Source organism: Lissotriton helveticus, chromosome 1_1 (assembly GCF_964261635.1).
Source record: "Lissotriton helveticus chromosome 1_1, aLisHel1.1, whole genome shotgun sequence".
Lineage (NCBI taxonomy): Eukaryota > Metazoa > Chordata > Amphibia > Caudata > Salamandridae > Lissotriton > Lissotriton helveticus.
In genome coordinates this window covers 1718006765-1718018495 of record NC_136057.1, presented here as the reverse complement: position 1 = coordinate 1718018495, position 11731 = coordinate 1718006765, and the positions used below count along the sequence as shown (strand labels likewise).

General features: G+C 41.5%; 2 long non-coding RNA genes across 2 annotated transcripts; both read right to left on the bottom strand.

The window, feature by feature from the left end:
- Positions 1 to 481: 481 nt before the first annotated feature.
- Positions 482 to 4976, bottom strand: LOC144774135 (uncharacterized). Its single transcript, XR_013600098.1, has 3 exons — positions 4860 to 4976; positions 2949 to 3068; positions 482 to 590 (listed from the first exon to the last, which is right to left on the bottom strand). It is a non-coding gene; the product is annotated as an uncharacterized LOC144774135 (long non-coding RNA).
- A 310-nt stretch (positions 4977 to 5286) lies between these two features.
- Positions 5287 to 7583, bottom strand: LOC144774127 (uncharacterized). The gene is made up of 3 exons (XR_013600097.1): positions 7394 to 7583; positions 5794 to 5872; positions 5287 to 5376 (listed from the first exon to the last, which is right to left on the bottom strand). It is a non-coding gene; the product is annotated as an uncharacterized LOC144774127 (long non-coding RNA).
- Between the last annotated feature and the right edge of the window lie 4148 nt (positions 7584 to 11731).

The following is an 11731-nucleotide window of genomic DNA, read 5'->3' as shown; positions in this document are numbered from 1 at the left end:
TAAGGTATTTAAGATCCCAACACATTGCCCTGCAAGACTCGTAATTGCTGTACGTGCCCTAATGTGTCTTTTCAATGCATTCCTTTATCCATCAAGCCAATACAACCACTTCCCTGAAGGAAAGCGTTGTTGGACTAATGTTGTACTTTAAGTCCAACTCTTTCCCTACAGTTGCACAGACTGGAGTTGGAATAGTAAATACTATTCCAAAGTCCAGTGCTATCCCGAAGGCAAATCATGGTAACTACTTGGGTGGAAAAGGAATGCATTTTAAACATGCATTCATGGTTCAGATCACTATGTGCATATTTCCCACATACAAACCTGCAGCAGAGATAGCTTTACTAAAACATGCTATTATGTGAGTTAGAGGATAATGAAGATAACCCTGGAATTGAGCAGTATTTGGACATTCTGCAATTATATTTTGTACACTTCTAGTTTATTGACCCACCTTATTTCACATCCTTCTCACTTACCTCGTCAGTATTTTTATGGCGTAATGCAATTTTATTGAGGAGCTGAGAGATTTGGATGTGGATGGTCTCTTCTTCAACATCAGATTCAGGATCCATGTGACTAGTAGTGCCCTGTGAAAATGTGGAAAAGCAAGAGAAGTAAAGTAACATATTTTCACATCATTTTCACTGTGTTTTCTCTCCTCATGGAGGTTCAAGAGATTTGAGAATGAAAACATCACAATTTTCAAATCAAGGTTGTAAGCACAGAGAGAACCTCTTGGCTTAAATTCAAATGTGAAATTAAAACCACTAGCCGCAAACATGTAAATAAAAATGTATAAATGAGGTTATGCACCCATGCTCCGCTCTACAGAGAATAAAAGTATATGGTAATTTGGCGGAGAAGTGTATAGCATTCATATACAGTCAAAATACCAGTGGACTCACTTATAATATGTAAGGTTCTGATGCACTGGGCACTACATCTGAGACATTGTACCTCTGGCACCACAAGGTAGTCTCTCTTGCTCACTACAAAGATTGTGATGCCCCAAGAGCCCTCCCCTTGTTGCTTGATAAGGAAGTATGTGCTACATTATGGTACTTCTTACACTCAATAAGACAAAACCGGGACCTGCATTTTTGGGAGGCAGTGTTGATATGAAATACTGATTTGAAGTATGTTTGTGCTACTTTGTGTAGGATTTGGTAGTTTTCCCTGTTAGGAAATTCAATGATAATGCGGGGTATGTAACAGAAAGGAGCCCAGTAGATAATGAATTATCAGTGAAAAACACAGCTTACCAGTGCATTAGCTGAATGCCCATGTGCCTTGCCCAATCACCCAAGAAATTTCCCAGTTAGCCCCGGCAAAGTCTAAGGACCAGTTGTCTCACATAGGCTGGATTGTGTGGTAGGCCTATGTACTGCATGGGAGCACTGCTGTTGAGACGTGTATGGAGCGAGTTCCATTCTCACAGTGTCTGAGCATCTTATTTCTTTGCACTCATGCCAGTCAACATGTGCATCTGGTTACTAAGATGGGATATAGGTATTCAAGCACCATTGTTACAATGCGATGCAACATAAGGACAGGCATCTGAATTGTTCCTGGCATGATGCCTCTGGCCTGTGGTAAAAGAAACTATGGACAGTGTCTGGCTCATCTATTAGTTGAGCTTAATGGGAACCCAAGAGTGAGACTAAGCATGGACTGCAGACACTTTGGATTATGGTCAGGCCCCAAGGAGATGGATACCAGACGTCATCAGTGCTGCCCAATCCCCACACATATTACTGAGCATGGACTTGAGTTGTGCATCTTGGTACAACTACTCTGTAACATGGATGCATTGGCCAAGCTTGAGGAAGTCCTACCTGGTTCACAGTGATCAAGAAGGTCATGGCACCTCTGCTGTTATGGAGGAATTGGTGAGACCATAAACCACTGTGGCCTACTCTCCCAGAGACACTGGCAAAGCCAAGAATACTGCAGTTTTCAGACACCATGCCACATGCCATTGCCCATGCTGCCACATATCACCTGCAGCCCCACAAGCACCAGTGAAGAGCACTGATCCAACACCCATTCCTGGCCCCTAGTCAGATGACAGGTGTTTCCTCCAGCTACTAGAGATAGGATCAAAGTGTAAGTGCCCAAAGGACTTGAGATGGTCCAAGAAAAGAGAAGAAACAGAAGAAGTGCCCAATACAAAATCATACATGAGGCCTGTGGAAGAGGAGGGCAATGAAGGAGAAAGAGAATAACTAAAGGATATTATCAGACCACTTTCTGAAACTCGTTGTTCACAACAGTGGACGATTTTGCACAACATAAGAGCAGGATAAAAGTTATAAAATTGCCCGAAGTGCCACAGTACGAATCAAACCAGCTGCAATAGTTGAACTTCGGGACAACGACTCCACTTTCAGTTGACATCACTAACTCAGACCCCACAATAGTAAGGGTACACTAGGTTAAACTTTTCACAATAATGGAAATACCATAGATTGGGTGTACTGGAAGAATGACTCTTGAAGTGAAAGCTATAAGTAAATTCACTTGAGTGGTTTGGTTCACATCATGGGCACCCTGGAATAAAAAGACATGAAGAAAAGGCATGTACAGTGTTGGCACTGATGGGCAGCTGCTGAATTTCAGGTGCAAATGTAAGCAGCCAAATGGATAAGGAACACCCATAAAAGTGACGGAGGGAGAAAGACGCACTGGAGTGGAAGTAGGGAACATCAAGCTCAAATGAGGAACATAGAATGTCAAGGTGAGACTATGGGAACAAACAAGAGGGACATGAGGTCTATATTCCACCACCAGGGGCAAATATGTGACCCTGCCGATGAATATTATATGGCAAAGTAACTACATTGGGGCACAAGGGGGCTAAAAGGTCCACTTATTTCTTGTGTGCTGACTACTGTTGCTGTTCCCTAACACATTCACCTACCCAAATATGTACATCTGCCACTTACCTGCTCTTTGATAAGGAGGCTGGTTTTTTTAAGCACATAATCCATCACAGCTCTTCCGTTCACATCATAAAAACCTTTGGCTGTTAAACTGGACATTAAACTTAAAGTGGCAAGAATAACCTGTAATTGAGAAAAAAGGTAAGCATGGTTAGTGAGAAACCCTTTTGGTGTATGAATAGGAGAAAATCACACATTCCAGTGAGAAAGTAGCAAGGGAGTGTGAGAAAACCATGCATTCTCTCCTTCCTTTTGTCCACAGAGTAGACAGATATAAATTTTTATGCGTGGAAAGCCAGTACCTGGATACAACCTTTTAAAGTATGTTGCAAAAAGGGCTATTATGACACTCTGAGAATGAAACTAGAGTCAATTTAATTAAACTGTTTTTACAGAGTGTCTGACTGAAGAGTGATTGAGGGAATATTCAAATATTCCAGGTGGGCTACACCTTCTATAGGTGCCTGAGATTTGATAAAAAAAATAAAAAAAACATTGCAAAATATGCCTAGGTAGGTTACAACCAACAAAAAAGCTCTCAGGACCTGATATTGATTACAAAAATGCAAATGAGAATTCAATAGGCTGTGGATTCCACTGCTGAGGGAATTTTAAAAAAACTACAGTCGTCTGTGGGAAGAATGATGGCCGCTGTCTAACTCCACCTGTCAGATTGAGCAGACATCCCAACACGGACAGCAGATAGAAAATGGGTTGCAGTACTTAGAGTTGATTGTCCCACACCTTGTTGTTTGGTTGATCCATATCACTTTCAAGAAGTCGTATTGGCTCAAGACCGTAAATAGTCACAGTCTCCTGTATCCAGTATTGAGTTAAAATTCACATCCCTAACATGGTTCTGTACGCTGTATATTTGCACAATCTGGCCACAATGGCTTCAACTGCCAAAGAATACATCCATGCTTGTTTTCTGTGATTCTAACATTCCTAGCAGAGTCCTGTCTCTGATGTTCCTGGTTTAATCAGAAAAATATCTAAGGATAACTTGGTTTATATCGTGCCCTGAGGTTAAAAATTACAAACCCAATACACCTCTCAAAGAGAATCCAATAGAGACAAAGTTATGGCAATACAACCTTTTGTTCGTTATCAAAAGAAAACAGCTTTGTTGATTTTCCTTTGTGTCTATGTCCTGTGCTTGCTAACATGCTGAACATGGTGATTCTGATACTGAGTTACTTGCTTTCACCATGGCACTGAAGTAAGGCACCTTGTGGACATACATGGCATCAAGAAAGTCACATATATTCCAATTCCTACATAAAATACATCTTTTATATCACAATCAGACTTTTCAAACGTGCACATTGAATATTATCCTGTATTATGGATCCACGTTTGGTGAGATTTCGCTGAGACATAGCCCAAATATTATTCTTGGTAGAGACATTTGAAATACCTTACACAACGGTTGTTAAAGATTTGAGGAGATATTAATATTCTGAAATTCAAAACCCCTTATTTGATCATCAACATTCTCCTCCTCAGTGAGGGGTATTACAGATCAACTCAATGTGAAATACAGACCAAATATGTTAACAGCATACGCAAACTTTCTTTTAACACACATTTATTAAACAATTAGGGATCAGCAACCTCTGGGATTGGATCTGAAAATAATGCATTGACACAGACTAGGGCAGGAAAACTGGGATATGTCCACTAGGATAGGGAGACAATGGAACACAAGACACACTGACAGAAATGGCTGGAGGTTGCATGACCCAACACCTCCACTGCCTTGGAGAAAGTCAACAGATTGTGGTGTGCAAACCACAGCTCTGAGTCCATGTAAGTAGGACTACTGCACTGTGCAAAAACTGCATAACTTTAATTAGATTGAGTTGCTAATTATGAAAGTGCTTTAACACATGTATAATAGCTTGATGGTACCTTGCGATTGTCATCCTCAAGCACGTGACGGACAGCATCCAGATAAAAGGCACCTTCTGAATCTATTAAATAAAGCCATACACCAAATGTTCATAACACATAGATATTGACTTTGTCTAGTAAGATCAAGATTAATACATAAGTAGTGAAGTTTCCACTATCAACTGTGATTACCACCCTGAGGGTCCTGTCTTTCAGTTTTGGTTTGTGAGTCTGTGACTGTGAGCCCCATGGAAGAATATAAAATTGAAGTATTTTGCTTATAGCTGCACCATGTTGGACAAGTAAGGGAGTAAGTTGGGAATACAACTTAGGGCTCCGGATTCTATGACAAGCATTATATCCCTTTAACTATTTTCCCTGCCTAAATCACACACTGCCACCCACCCACTGACAGTCTTACCAGTTTCCGAAAGGAGCTTGCAAAGCAGCTGTAATGTTGTGGCACGGGACTCTGCACCTATCTGCATCAAGCTACTTTCAAAGTATTTAAGGACCTCACTAGAGTGAGAATGGGCTGCAAGAGTAAAGTGAAAAGAAAAAATAGACTTAATTGAAAAATAACACAACATAAAATTATGCAAGAAGGAACTCAACACCGGGGAGCAGCCCATCAAGGCCATTCTTCAACGAATGTCCAGGAGGTATGTTATCAATGGTTTGCAACATTTAATGATGATTTTACGAGCACATGCTACTCACGTGACTACTATAGCTGTATATAGTAAACTGGTCACCATATTCCAGTAGCAAGCCAACCAATGTACTGGGGGGGGAGAAAAATACTTAAGCAATAGTAGCTTTTAAGACGATCAAGTTACGTGCAGGGCAGTGTACAGAAATTAATGTTACAGAGGACCTGATCCCTAGTAAAGGCCAATATATACTTGCAGTATCACAGATATATACATACATACATTTATGACCAACTCACCCAGTGACAGGATAATAGCCGTGGACAACTTGAGTGGCTCTTCTGTTTCATCGGAAACCCCACTTGAGGGTGTGCAGATCTGCCAATAACAAAGCCATAATAAATAATAATGGAAGCTAGGCTATCTGAAAGCCAATCCTATATATCCAGACAGCAAATAACTTCCAGTGGGGGAATGACAGCATAGGAGTTTGTCAGGACTTGTGGGACCATGATCCATACCACGCTACAGAAAAATTAATTGTGTGGAATACAGCATATTCAGGGTGCCTGATATTGGTGGAAGTACAAATTCTCAGTTACCACTCTAAGATGGATACCTTAGTTTCCCATGGTTTTTGGATAATTTGTAGACTCAGAAGTCTGGCGAGATTGCAGAAGGTAGTGGTACTTAATGCTTTTAACAAAGCTGGCACTAGTGGCTGCTATTCAACGTAATCAAGACGAAGGCTGTTGTTACACTTCATCTTGGTTTATCTGTGGGGACGGTAAAGCAGTTCCCCTTTTGCGTCCTACGGTGTCTGGCCAGCATAGTGGGTTGCATGCTTTTCAGAGCAGGCCTTTTTTGCTTCACTTTTTGCCCATTTTGCGTCCCAGGTCTCTAGTCAGCAGAGTGGGGAGCGAGTGTTTCTGTCGGTGGCTTCATTAGGGCCTTTTTCTGTTCTCACTGCCACTTGCTGTTTCTGCTGTACCACTTCATTTTTTTTCTTTACCGGCACTCAGTTCTCGCACTTTGGTCCTCATCAGAGATGCTTGTCTTTTGTTTCCCATTCATTCCAGATTCCACGTGCCAGCATTGCTATTTGGAATTTCATGCTTATGGCCGTCAAGTTGTGCACCTGTTTTCAGAGGGCCTTCTTATATGTGGACTTGGGTCTTGAATGCTTCAAGTTTGGATTGTAAGGATATTCCAGAAATGTTGTGTATTTGGATTATATGAACTAAATTGTGGGGTAGTTTCTGCACATATTGACTTTAGGAAGCTTAGTGGGATAAATACTGAATTTCCTTTGATTGATGGCATTAATCAAATGTATATGATATAGCCTTGTTATTATTAAATATATAGATTTAAGATTGGGTGTACTGTTGTTGGGAATGTCATGAAGAGTCCAGTATATGTTATATAGTAAAGTCTAACTGGACAATTGAACCTCCGAGATAAGCTTTGTTAGTATTATGTCTCTGTTGTAAACCATTGTTATTGGGTACAACTTTTTTCTTTCAGGTCTCCATCCTTGGTGTTCCCCCTGGGTCCCTTCCCTTTCCCTGTCACTCTGTTCCTCTGTTACCTATTATCAGAGTTAGAGCTGCCGGGAGGCAGACTTATGGGGGGTTCTTGCAGAGGAGCTCTCAACACTGACAGATTTATATCCATTGTCTTCTTTCTTTGCATCCTAGTAGCAAATTGTTTCATATAGGATTTGTATGGATTATAATTTAATATTTTATGCAAGAGTGTTCCCAAATGTTGCCCTTTAAAAACACTCCTACTATAAATTGGATTAAGGTAGAAACTTTATTTGTTACAATATGTTAATCAGGAAATGTCTGTCGCCTCCCACTGAAATACTTTGTTTGTCCTCATGTATATACTTACCAGGTGATGCAGGACGGCAAGCACGGTTGGCACAGTTCCATTCAGCGCTCTGCAACTCTTAGTAACAGCTGCCTTGATGCATAACTCAAGGGTCTGCAAGGAGATAAGAAAATTGAGATGAGGCCAAAGGGCAGTTTGTGCAAATGATGATGGTCAGTGGTGAATTACAAACTTCAAAGTGTAAATTCTGTCTGAATGCAAGAGTGAGTTGGTGTGTGAATGAGCTCTCTTGTGTACTAATTCTGAATACATATGACCACAAGTAGATTTTGACAGATGACCGTGCTTATGTCCATTTTTTTCTTTCCTGGTTGCTCTGTTTTCTTGACTCACAGTGCCTTAAGATCTCTCAGAGTGATTTCTGTAGAGGTTATCTGTTGGAGTCAGATGTTGGATTTTAGTCCATCAAGGAACCAGAAGAAAACATGTTCAGCATTTAACAGGGGCATGCCCTAACACATGTAGCCTAGACTCACTTGTCATCGTAGGCCCTGTATTCTTAGCCACTGTTGATGATGGCCTTTGCCTTGGTTGTCCTAGTTCTCTTGGTGGGTCTAGTTCTCTTGGTTGTCTGATACTCCTTCTTCTTATGGCACTGTCTAGATCCTCTTGACCATCTTAGTCCCTTCCTTCATGTCCTTGGTCTTCCTGCTCCTGGTCTTCCTGCTGGTCTTGGTCTTAATGGTACCCATCAGTTTTGTTGATCTCTCTTTTCTTTTCAAATCATCATTCTGCCTTTGCTTTTCCTGTCCCTAGTTCTCCTGATGCGTGTCCCGTTGTGATTCACTTTATAGTTGTGCCCTCGTGGTGGACCTAGTAATCCTAGTGCTCCTGGACTTCCTGGTTGCCCTGGTCACTCTACTCCTCTTGGTCATTCTCCTCTTCCTGGTCTTCCACCTATAGGTTTTCCTCTTCATGCTCCTGATTTACCAGGTCTTCCTATTCATAGTTCTCCTAATCTTCGTATTGATTTTCATGTTCTCCTTTTTCTAGGTCTCTTCCTCCTGATCATCCTCTTATTCTTCTTTCCCTTCTGTCAACTCATATTTTCCTCAAAATCATCCTCCTGGTCTTCATCTACATATTCTTGGTCCTGGTCTTCTAGGTATTGGTCATTGGCCATAAGTAGCCCTTATCCTCCTGAGATCCTACTTCTGTTAAAAGGATTATCTTTACCATGGTGCTTATTGCTATGTCCCTCCTAGTTGTTCTTCTGGTGCTCTTGCCCTGGTGTTCTTCAATCTTTTCATTCTTCTGGTCCCAGTCCTGCTGGTCCTCATGATCTTCATTGTCCTTATGTTCATGGTCCAGCTAATCTTGGTCATCCTCTTCCAAGGTCCTCTGAATCCTCTGGTGCTGTTACTCCTAGCAATCCTGGTGTTGGCCCTCAGGTTTTTCATGGTGGTTATGGTGGTGGCTGCTGTTCTGGACCTCCTAGCCTCCGCTTTCTCTTCATGGTCTTTTTCCTCTTACTGGTCTCCCTCCTCCTGGTTTTCCTCCTCATTTTCCTAGTCCTCTTAGAAATCCTTTTCCTATTCTTCCTGGCCTTGATCCTCTTGGTTTTCCTAGTTCTTGGACATGGTATTGGTCCCCTGTTGGTTCAAGTTTTCCAATTCCTTCTGGTGGTCCTGGAGTTTCTAAACTTCTTGGCTGTCCTGGACCCTCCCCTCCCCTTCTAGTCATCCTCATGGACATCTTCCTCCTCTTCATTCTGTGTAGGGTCTTCACAGTGGTGTAGGTTCTCCATGTTGACCTGCCCATCTTCTTCCTTCTTGTCCTGGTGGTACTGGTCCTCCTGATGACCCTCCCTTTCCACTTGCACATTCTTCTTCTCCATTCCATTCCCTTCCAAAGTAGCTTTATTCGAAGTATACTCATAAAAACACAAAACAAACAACATTTAGATACAGTTAAAAATGCCTTTGGCTGGATAGTTAAAAATGTTTGATAAAACTTAGATCTCAGAGCAAATGGACGAGATAAAAGTTACACCCAGTTTAAATAATCAATCACATTCAGTGGCCAGGCTAGGGAAGTTCAAATTAATGCTCACTAAAGAATTACCCAGATTTAGGTTTCAGCCTTATAGCCCACGCCCATCCTAGGTATTTGGCTACCGCTATTGTGATAAATGGTAAAGTGCTGGTGTGGATAAGCCTTTCCGCTTCAGCGCTCCTAAATGTGCAAAGTAGTTTGCACACGGGAGCCAGCCAAACTCACCTAGGGAGTGCATAGGCGGGACAGGCAAAAAGCAGGTTAGCAACTGTTTCGCTATGACTCTCACAGGCAGGACAGATGTTATCACTTGTGGGAGCCCACCTGGACATAAGGGACTTTAAAGGTAAGGACCCTGCCCTGAGTTGGAAGTAAAGCTTCCTATCTCTCGGCCTGGTGATATTATCCAAATGAGATTCTAATCTGGGTGTGAGTTTTGTTTCTAAGAAGATTCCCAACATAGAAGAAGAGTCAGAGTTACTCCAAGCAGCCCACTCCCAATACTTCTCTTTTAGGATGTTTTCAGAGGGAAAAGAAGCCTCTAATGGGTTCTCCCATCGCATTCTCATTCCCAGGCCAATCAGGCTATTCCTAACACCTCTTAACCAACCGATTTTGTGGAAGGCATCAGATTTTATTACATCCAGAAAACCTGAGGCATATGATGAGAGTTCAGGTGTCGTTCACAACCTGCGCCAATATAAAATTGGCGACATCAATAATAGCTTTTCTACCCAAATCATATCTAAGTGGCTTAAGAGAGGTGCACCAATCATATACTTATTCAAGGGCAGGGCGACGGTGGATTGACAGACGCCGCACAATGGAGAGGAGACTCGTTTCTTGACTGAGGATCCGGTTCCCTGGGACTAATAACCAAGCCGAATCTGGCACGTTGGAAAATATCAAAAAGACAACAGAAGAGATTGATAGATAAAAGACCCTTTTTGAATAAGTATATGATTGGTGCTACAATATACAGGACATTGCAAATTCCGTTTTGCCGAACCACGGGAACGTGAGCTTTCCCATTTTTCAATGGGAAGAAGATAAGGAGTGAATCCCCCAAGGTCCTGAGGAGAAGCCCCGCAATTAAGGGGTTTCGAAACGTGTCGACCCTGTTTTGTCTGTTCAGGCCTATCATATGCTAATAGTAATACCATTTATAAAAACGTTTAGATTGCCTAAACATTTTTGATGGGATGCCTTTGAACCACTTGTCGTCATTTGTAAAATTATTGTGAAATCATTTCATTAATACCCCATCACCCACGATTATAACAGATTCCCCTGTGTCTCGATGAGGGTATTCACACTTGTTCTCACCCCTATCTTTTTCAGTTGCATGTATGTTTTAGCGAGTAAGAAGTTTGTGTAAGACTTTTTCACAGAATGAATGTTGACGTATAAATGAGTCTGCGTGATTGAGGTCTATTTTTTCATCTATTTTGGTGCATTTTTTCATCTTTATACACTATTTTCTGATAAAAGAGATTTTAAGATATTTCCCTCACCCCCTTCCCTGACAATTTTTGAAAAACTTTTCTTGTGCAAAAATATAAAAAAGTGTCAAAATAATAAAAAGGATTAAGTCTGACATTTGTGTGTCCATATTAATGCAGCAACAGTTTGAAGTCGTTGTGCATGTGAAATTAGTTGATTTACATAGCAGTACTGGCAACTTGTTTTGTTTAAACTACCTCCAGCAACTGCACTAAGAGCTGCTAAAACTTCTTTGTCATTAAAAGCCTCATCAGTATAAAAAACATAACTAACGTCTTCCATTTGATCATCTAAAGGGTTACGCGCATATTGGGGCCTAAAGTAATTAACCCATCCTTCATGAGAGACATGCCTTGGGGACTGATCAGGTTGACCCCCTCTGCCTCACTTAATGATATTCCAGAAAAATTTGGTATTATTCTACAAACTAGCTTCTTTTAGGTCCTGCCATCTAAGCTCATCCCATAGGCACTTGGCTTTATGGATAGCTTTTTTGTATTCATATCTTGCAGTACGGACAGTACCCATTTCCCCAACCCTGATAGCATTGCCAAGGGCAATTCTTGCTTGCATACATTCATTGTTATACCACCGAAAGGGTTTGGAGTCAGCTAGTTTCTGGCTTCTATGGCGCTTAATAAAGTGGCTACTTGTACTTCTTCTCCTCTTTGGCCTCCTGGTTCTGGTCCTTCTGGTCTACTTCATTCTACTTATTCTCCTGGTTTTACTGATCCTCCTCTTTGTCTTGGGCATTCTGGGCCTTATGTCCTTGGGGTCTCAGTCATCCTGGTCGACTGTGGTTTTTGGCTGCCTGATCCTCCAGGTTTTTCCCATTGTCCT